This window comes from Triticum aestivum, chromosome 4D (assembly GCF_018294505.1).
Source record: "Triticum aestivum cultivar Chinese Spring chromosome 4D, IWGSC CS RefSeq v2.1, whole genome shotgun sequence".
In the NCBI taxonomy this organism is placed as follows: Eukaryota; Viridiplantae; Streptophyta; class Magnoliopsida; order Poales; family Poaceae; genus Triticum; species Triticum aestivum.
This window is the reverse complement of record NC_057805.1, coordinates 342,761,616-342,771,940: the sequence shown is the minus strand read 5'-3', so window position 1 is coordinate 342,771,940 and position 10,325 is coordinate 342,761,616.

Genomic DNA, 10,325 nt, shown 5'->3' with positions numbered 1-10,325 from the left:
TTGCCGCATCCAAACGCCTCCATGAAACCCGCCCGTGTGGAAGCCGAGAAACCCACTCTGGACACACGTCCGTTCATGACCGGGCCGGCATTAAACGCAACGCCGGCCGAGCTCCTCCCGTCCGCCGTCTATTTAATCTCCTATTTAAACGAGGCCAAACGCCGGCCAAGAATCGCACACCTCCGCCGCTCCCCTATCTCCTCCTTCACCATTTTGTCCACTCTTACAATGGCTTACGAAGAGTAGTTATTACGCATCCAAGCCGGCTGGGTGGCCCGCCGAGCCCGCCGGATACGAGCTATGCAGCTCGCTGATCCACCTCCCTACCCTCGCCTGACGGAGCCAGTTGCCGCCCCAAGCCGGCGCGCGGTTCAGCAACTCGCTGCTCTAGGCCAGCTCGACGAGGAGCGGCGCACGGGCGTCGTTGCTGCCGTCCACGCCGCCGCCTCGTACCGCGTCTCCCGTTTCTGTGGCCGAGACTCCCATGTCGGCGGCCGCGCCATGCAAGCAGCGACAGAAGCCGGGTGCGCGGAGAGCAACGAGTCGGTGGCCAGCGCCTCCGCATCCGCCGCCATCATCAAGGAGAAGTAGAACACGGGAGGCCATCACCGCTTGGGTCCCATGAAGGCCACCACGGAGGCGGCACCGGCGTACACAGCAGGTGTCTTGTCGGATCCTTTTGTTGCGAGGACCTTCGTCGACCCCGCAGTCCGGTGATCGTGCTACCGGACATGAGGAACACAAATCGATCGGCGGGCGACCATTTAGGCCAGGTATTATATACCTGTGCTGTCTAGAACTAGCACCGTGTAGTTCATTTGAATGTAATGAAATCTATCATGTTTGTATGAAAATCCGGTATCTTATATGATTTCCATCGTTGTTTATATGAAATATCGCCTTGTTTGCATGAATTTCATCCGGTTGGTTGACTTGCTGTCATAATGTGTGCGGCTACGGTTGGATGGCGTAATTTGGGGGTCGCCGGTCGGTCTGTGGGCGGCTTGGGTGGTGTGGTGGGACAAAAAGAACACAGCTCATGCGAGCTCGTCTCCAACGTGCGTGCTGGAGGATGCATGAGAACCCGAGCCATTCCTCGTTCATCGGTGGCAAAGGCACCGGTGGACAAAAGGGTCGCCAATATTTCGACTACCCCGGGCAAGATCCAAACAACCCCTCCCAACAGATTCAAATCCCTCGTTCACTGTGGAATTTTGCCATGTGTTGTTTTCACGGACTAGCAAGATGCCTGTGCATTGCACGGAACATCAAGATGCATTTTTTTACAAAACACCTGTTGTGATTGACCCATGCAGGAGTAATCCCATTTTGTAAAAACTAATGATTGCTCGAAAATTTTATCGGATAAATGGTATCTCGAGAATTTTATCGGACTCCATTTTTGTATACAAGGCCACAAACCCATATTACAGGTACCAAGGCAAAAATGAATGTCTTCTAACTCAATGTTGCAAGCCACCTTGTTTCCTTGTTTGTCGTGTAAATTAATGTGTATTCTTCTCTTTCATGCACATCAAGCCAATGCTCACACTCATGCATGCATGCAAGGGATAATTAATATCCTCCTTTGCTAGTAGTACTACAAGGCAAACAACATTAATATTGCATCGATTAGTGTTAGTGGCCTTGTATATCTGCAAATTGTAATTTTGATAGTGGCCTTATATATAAAAATGGAGGGAGAAAGATGAGAGATAAGGTGAGGAGGAGTGGGGCGTGGTGGTGACTGGTGGTCGGACTGGGCGGAGGCATGGGGATGGACGGCGCATTATGTCTAGGTTTGTATCTCTATAGTCCCTCTCACACACACACACACGTAGGTGGGGGACGTGCACGAAGAGAAGAGGTGCACGCACGGCGCACGTACTCCCGTCTCTTTCCCAACCACACCCGCGTGGGTACACGGTGGAGCTCATTTCTGTACGAAAAGGCAGCCCACGTGGTAACTTGACACGTGTACTGGTTGTCCACTAGATGGAGGGAGGATCGTCTACCACGGGTGAACAAACAAATTGCGACTTGATGCGTTATGTTAAAAAAGAGGCAAACCATGTGGGGCCTACCTTAGAGGCAAGGCTCTATACACTGGAGTACTTTTGATGTGTCCCGTCAACTCGCAGAACGAGGAGAAGCTTGCTTAGTACGCCGTCTCCCCCGCCCATGGGCGCGGTGGCTCGCTGGATGAGGTGAAGCTTGCTTACTACGCCTTACGCCCGCTCCCTCGCCCATGCGCGCGGTGGCTCGCAGGACGAGGAGAAAATTTGACTACTCCCTCCGTTTACTCCTCGTCCCTACTACCTTGGTTAGAGAGATTATCATATTGTTTGGAATATATATGTACTTTAGTACTCCCTCCATTTACTTATACAAGGCCACTATAAAAAAATACATTTTGCATCTATACAAGGCCACAAATAGTAATCGAGACAAAAGTTACTACTCCCTCCTTTCTAGTTTATGGCTCAATTTCAAAATCTCTCCAACCAAGGTAGACGGTGAGTGGTCGAATTAATTTCGTACTCCTAGTTTGCACAAGTAATTAGTACGCTCGTTTTTCTCAAGAAGTTATGTTTACCGAGGCATTAATTAGAACGAATGCATGAATGACCACTAAATTTCCATGAACTTCTACATGCATTGGTGAGTTTTCTCTTGACACTGCTTGCATCGGGTGATCTAACGCACCTCGAAATCCAACATGTGATGGTACTACTACTAGTAGTAGAATCGAGACTTATAAAACGGAAAAATGAATGTTTTTTAGATGAGCCCTATAAACCCTAGTGGGTACGTACTCCGTAAAATCAGATTTTTCCCAAAACTAAGTCGCTCAACCTTTATTTGCTTGTTTCCCTTCCTGCCTCCTTGCCTCGAAGAGACTATGCCAAACTCCCCTGCCTGCCGCGCGGGAAAAGACCCGCCCTCGCCTTTTTTTAGTCCGGGTTTGTATCGATGGATCGCGCGAAGCAGCAAAAACCCAAGCCGTGTCTTGTAGTTCTCCGTCGACGCTCGCTTTCATGAATTTTGTACTTCCTGTCGCCGACATGTGGGACATATAGCAACCGGGTCGACGTGTCAAGCACCAAATAACAGTGCAGAATAGCAGGGTGGATGCACCCCAGTCGTACCGCCCCAGTAGTAGTAGTAATGAGCAATGAGACGTCAAATCACAATGCCGCACCTTCCCAGACGGATGAAGCAACCATTATTTCACACTTCGGTTCGCCATCATCTCAAACCACGTAGTATTGCTTCTGCCTCAAGAGGGACACGTGCAGTGCCTTGGTACATCATGACACGTGGGACCGCATGACAGGCCATGCTCCCCCGCCGATCGCTCGGTAAAATCACCTCATTTTTACTACTATACTTCCTCCGTATCGGTTTACATGGCATGCACATCGTTCTAGGTTGAGAATTTAACTGGCTATATATGTGATGAACAGAATATGTTTAGAAACTACATCCGCTTAATAATCCAATGATATACTTTTTGTGACATAGTGATACGTATCCGTCGTATCTACTTTTCCAAACACTTTTGCCCTTGTTTTGGACTCTAACTTGCATGATTTGAATGGAACTGACCCGGACAGACGCTGTTTTTAGCAGAATTGCCATGGTGTTATTTATGTGCAGAAACAAAAGTTCTCAGAATGAACTGAAACTACACGGAACTTATTTTTCAAAAATATTAAAAATACTGGAAGAAGAATCCACGTCAGGGGGGCCTCCACCTGTCCACGAGGGTGGGGGGCGCGCCTGCCCCTGGGCGCGCCCCCCTGCCTCGTGGGCCCCCAGACGCTCCACCGACCTCAACTCCAACTCCATATATTCGTGTTCGGGGAGAGAAAAATCAGAGAGAAGGATTCATCGCGTTTTACGATACGGAGCCGCCGCCAAGCCGTAAAACCTCCTGGGAGGGCTGATCTGGAGTCCGTTCGGGACTCCGGAGAGGGGAATCCGTCGCCGTCGTCATCATCAACCATCCTCCATCACCAATTTCATGATGCTCACCGCCGTGCGTGAGTAATTCCATCGTAGGCTTGCTGGACGGTGATGGGTTGGATGAGATTTATCATGTAATCGAGTTAGTTTTGTTAGGGTTTGATCTCTAGTATCCACTATGTTCTGAGATTGATGTTGCTATGACTTTGCTATGCTTAATGCTTGTCACTAGGGCCCGAGTGCCATGATTTCAGATTTGAACCTATTATGTTTTCATGAATATATGTGAGTTCTTGATCCTATCTTGCAAGTCTATAGTCACCTACTATGTGTTATGATCCGGCAACCCCGAAGTGACAATAATCGGGACCACTCCCGGTGATGACCATAGTTTGAGGAGTTAATGTATTCACTATGTGTTAATGCTTTGGTCCGGTACTCTATTAAAAGGAGGCATTAATATTCCTTAGTTTCTTCTAGGACCCCGCTGCCACGGGAGGGTAGGACAAAAGATGTCATGCAAGTTCTTTTCCATAAGCACGTATGACTATATTCGAAATACATGCCTACATTACATTGATGAATTGGAGCTAGTTCTGTGTCACCCTATGTTATGACTGTTACATGATGAACCGCATCCGGCATAATTCTCCATCACCGATCCAATGCCTACGAGCTTTTCACATATTGTTCTTCGCTTATTTACTTTTCCGTTGCTACTGTTACAATCACAACAAAACCCAAAAATATTACTTTTGCTACTGTTACTGTTACTTCCATATTACTTTGCTACTAAATACTTTGCTGCAGATACTAAGTTATCCAGGTGTGGTTGAATTGACAACTCAACTGCTAATACTTGAGAATATTCTTTGGCTCCCCTTGTGTCGAATCGATAAATTTGGGTTGAATACTCTACCCTCAAAAACTGTTGCGATCCCCTATACTTGTGGGTTATCAAGACTATTTTTTGGCGCCGTTGCCGGGGAGCATAGCTCTATTCTTTGAGTCACTTGGGATGTATATCTGCTGGTCACTATGAAGAACTTGAAAGATGCAAAAACAACAATTTATCCCTCAACCACGAGGGGAGGTAAGGAACTGCCATCTAGCTCTACACTTGATTCACCTTCTGTTTTGAGTAAGCTTGCGACACCTAAACCTGCTTATGCTATTCATTCTGATATGTCGCATGTTATTGATGATGCCACTTCTGCTATGCATGATACTTATGATGAAACTACTTCTATGCTTGATACTACTGTGCCACTTGGTGAATTTCTTGATGAAGAACTTGCTAGGGCTAGAGAGAATGAAATTATTGAAACTGATAATATTGATGATGAAGACTCTCCCCCTAATAAATATGAATTACATGTTGTTCCTGAGGGTTATGTTATGGATGAAGAAGCTGCCAGAGCTATTTTAGCTTGCAATGATAGATATGATCTTAAGAAGTTATTAGCTAAATGGAAGCAACAATCTCTTAATGCTAGAATGAAACCTGACCCTGCTTTTGCTACTTCACCTATCTGTGTTACTGATAAGGATTATGAATTCTCTGTTGATCCTGATATAATTACTTTGGTTGAATCTGATCCTTTTTATGGCTATGAATCTGAAACTGTTGTGGCACATCTTACTAAATTAAATGATATAGCCACCCTGTTCACTAATGATTTGAAATCTCGCTACCTTTATATCCTTAAAATATTTCCGTTCTCATTAAAGGGTGATGCTAAGATATGGTTTAATTCTCTTGATCCTGGTTGTGTGCGTAGTCCCCAGGATATGATTTATTACTTGTCTGCTAAATATTTCCCCGCTCATAAGAAACAAGCTGCTTTAAGGGAAATATATAACTTTGTGCAAATTGAAGAAGAGAGTCTCCCACAAGCTTGGGGGAGGCTTCTCCAATTACTTAATGCTTTGCCTAATCATCCTCTTAAGAAAAATGAAATACTTGATATCTTTTATAATGGACTAACCGATGCTTCCAGAGATTACCTGGATAGTTGTGCTGGTTCTGTTTTCAGGGAAAGAACACCGGATGAAGCTGAAATTCTATTGAATAATATGTTGACCAATGAAAATAATTGGACACTTCCTGAGCCTATTCCTAAACCAACTCCGAAGAAGAGGGGTGTTCTATTTCTCAGTCCTGAAGATATGCAAGAGGCAAAGAAATCCATGAAAGAAAAAGGTATAAAAGCTGAAGATGTTAAGAATTTACCTCCTATTGAAGAAATACATGGTCTTAATTTACCGCCTGTTGAAGAAACATATGATCATAATCCCTCACCTATTGAAGAAACACATGGTCTTGATAACCCGACGCAGGTAGTAAAGGTAAATTCTCTCTATAGATATGATAAAGCTGAAATCCCTCCTACTAAGTTTGCTAGCAAATGTTTGGATGAGTTTGATAACTTTATGGTTAAGCAAGAAGATTTTAATGCTTATTTTGGTAGACAATTAAAACAAAATGCTTATATGATTGAAAACTTGAGTAATTACATGGCTAATGTTAAGGGTGAACTTAAACTCATTAGCAAACATGCTTCTATGGTTACCACTCAAGTAGAGCAAGTACTTAAAGCTCAAAATGATTTGCTTAATGAATTGAATAGTAAGAAAAATGACTATGCTGTTAGAGTGGCTACTAGAACTGGTAAAATGACTCAGGAACCTCTGTATCCTAAAGGCCATCCTAAGAGAATTGAACAAAATTCTCAGAGAAATAATTTAGATGCACCTAGTCCTTCTAAAAAGAAGAAAAATAAAAATGATAGGACTTTGCATGCTTCTAGTGAACCTATTGCTAAACCACCTGAGAATCCAAATGATATTTCTATTTCTGATGCTGAAACACAATCTGGTAATGAACATGAACCTAGTAATAATGTTAATGATGATGTTCATGATGATGCTCAATCTAGTAATGGTAATGATGTAGAGATTGAACCTGCTGTTGATCTTGATAACCCACAATCAAAGAATCAACGTTATGATAAGAGAGACTTTGTTGCTAGGAAGCACGGTAAAGAAAGAGAACCATGGGTTCAGAAACCCATGCCTTTTCCTCCCAAACCATCCAAGAAAAAGGATGATGAGGATTTTGAGTGCTTGCTGAAATGATTAGACCTATCTTTTTGCGTATGCGATTAACTGATGTGCTCAAAATGAATCCTTATGCTAAGTACATGAAAGATATTGTTACAAATAAAAGAAAGATACCGGAAGCTGAAATTTCCACCATGCTTTCTAATTACACTTTTAAGGGTGGAATACCAAAGAAACTTGGAGATCCAGGAGTACCCACTATACCATGCTCCATTAAAAGAAACTATGTTAGAACTGCTTTATGTGATCTTGGAGCCGGTGTCAGTGTTATGCCTCTCTCTTTATATCGTAGACTTGATTTGAATAAGTTGACACCTACTAAAATATCTTTGCAAATGGCTGATAAATCAACTGCTATACCTGTCGGTATTTGTGAGGATGTGCCTGTTGTGGTTGCAAACGTTACTATTTTAACGGACTTTGTTATTCTTGATATTCCCGAGGACGATAGCATGTCTATTATTCTTGGAAGACCTTTTCTGAATACTGCAGGGGCTGTTATTGATTGCAACAAAGGCAATGTCACTTTTCATGTTAATGGTAATGAGCATACGGTACACTTTCCGAGGAAACAACCTCAAGTTCATAGTATCAATTCTATTGGAAAAAATCCATCGATTATTTTTGGAGGTTTTGAATTTCCTCTTCCTACTGTCAAGAAGAAATATGATATTCTTATTATTGGGGATGTGCATATCCCCGTTGAGGTAACGTAGTGTTATTCGAATTTTCTCCGGTTCCATGTTATTCGGAACGAGTTTGTTAACAAGACTTGATCAACCTTGTTAGTGGATTCCTTTTGATGAGCATGAGATGGATGAAACTAGAAGGCACAACCTTCTGTACCATTCTTTTACTTTCTATTATTTAGTTGAAATAAAGTAAAAATAGTATTTTTCTGTCTGTTTTCTGAATTATCCGTGCAATATAAAAATACCCCGAAAATAAAAGTTCTCCAAATGCCTCGAAAATGAAATATGATTTTTTCTAGAATATTTGAGAATATCTGGCATTGAGAACACAGCAGGGGGAGCAAGCACCTGGCCACGAGGGTCCAGGGCGCGCCCCTGCCTCGTGGGCCCATGGTGGCTCCCCTCCACTTATTCCTGCACACACACTTCTTCTTCCTCCCAAAAAAATCACCATCCAGCTCAAGCACGAGTTCTAGCTCATTTTGCTGTGATTTTCAATCTCCTTGCTCAACGCACCTCTCACAAAACTGCTTGGGGGATTGTTCCTTGGTATGTGACTCCTCCATTGGTCCAATTAGTTTTTGTTCTAGTGCTTTATTCATTGCAAATTTGTGCTGTCTAGGTGACCATGTTCTTGAGCTTACATGTCAAATTTATATGGTTCTAAGTAGTTCTAATGCATGATATAGGCTCTAGGCACTTGTAGGAGTAGTTGCTATCAATTTTGTTGAGTTTGGTTCACTTTTATTTGAAGTTACTAAAATTTTCAGAAATTTTTCAGAGGAAGAAATATGCTTAGGAAAATGTACCAAGGTGGTTCTTCAAGGAAGCAAGGACCCAGGCTTGCAATGCGTGATGCTGACGATGAGCCACCAAGGAACACTCCAGTGCGGCCTTGTGAATGGCCTTCAGAGGACTTCATGGATCGAGCGGGAATTAAGGAAGAATTTAACGCATATTTGCATAACGCTGATCTTGTGAGCTTCGAGGAGGAAAAGTGCCGCCAGTACCACTATCTCACTAGTTCCTTTGTGAGGAGGTTTGAATTTTCATCTTCACGCAACTCTCAAACTATCCTGTTTGATCTTTATGAAAAATCTTATACTATGGACTTAGAGGATTTTACCACTCCTTGTAAACTTCCACAATGGGGTAGTGCTAGTGAACCCCGCAAATATGAATTTAGAGACTTTCTTGCTAGTATAACTGTGGGGGAATCTAGAGATATAGCACAAGCTACCATAGGGAGCATTCATTTTCCTGCTATACATTATTTTGCTCTCTTTATAGGTAGGTGCATAAATGGTAAAGATGAGGCATGTCATATGTGTGTCCCTGACCTCAGTATTCTTAGGAGTGCTGTGTTAGGAGACAAATCTTATAATTTGGGAGCCATTGTTGCACGTAGGTTGCATCATAATATATTTAATGGAGATTTCTTTGGTGGAATTTATGCAACCCGCTTAGCTGATTTTCTTGGTGTAACCATACGTGATGATGATATTGAATTGCCTCCTACTTATCTAGACTTAAATGCTATGGTTCACCATCAGGTTGTTGAGAGGAATGAATCACCTCTCCAGTACCGACTAATCTTTGACAGGCGTCACACTGTCAATATTGTTCTCCCTCTCCTGCTCTTTTTGACTTTCAGGCAAAGGGGAGATATTACATAACCAGAGAGGAGGCGGAGGAGTATAAGAGGAGGGCCGAGATAGATCGCCTCCAAGCTGTAGCACACGATGCAATAGCCGCTGCATCTCAGTACGACACCGGCTATAACTTTGGATATCCGCTAGGCCATCCGTGGCAATAAACCAACTTAGGCCAAAAGCCTAAGCTTGGGGGAGTACGTATCTCTCACCAACACTACATTTATGTTCACACACACTCATTGCTAGATGTCGGTGCTCATACTCTTTCACTGTAATATCCATGCTAGTTTATTTTCCTTTTTATGCTTTCTTCTTGTGTGTTTGATAAATCTTAAGAAAAACCAAAAAAATTAGTAGTAGCTTTTAGTTAGTTTACTTTTCTTGCTGTAGTAATAATTAAAAAGAAAATCCAAAAAGATTTCATGTTCTTCTTTTGCTTGTTGGGAGCTTTCCCGTGTAAATAGTTTTATTTCTTTTCTTTGGGGGTCGGTAGGAGAAGACCATAATGAAATTGTTGAACTGGCTCTTATATGCATTATTGTTGATTTAACCAAGAGCCCGTATTACCTTGTCTTCTCCTGTTTATTGAATGCCCGCAGATTCCAGCTTGGTCCAATGCACGTGCACTATTATTATTATTCACATCGTTTGGTCGTGCAAGTGAAAGGCAATTATGACGATATATGATGGACTGATTGAGATGAGAGAGGCTGGTATGAACTCGACCTCTCTTGTTTTTGTAAATAGGATTAGTTCATCGTTCCTAATTCAGCCTATTATGAATAAACATGTTTGCAATGACAATTAGAGATTATAGTTGCTTGTGCCATGCTTGATTAGCTATGAGTTATAATGGTTTACCTTGCGTGCCAACATGCTATTAAAA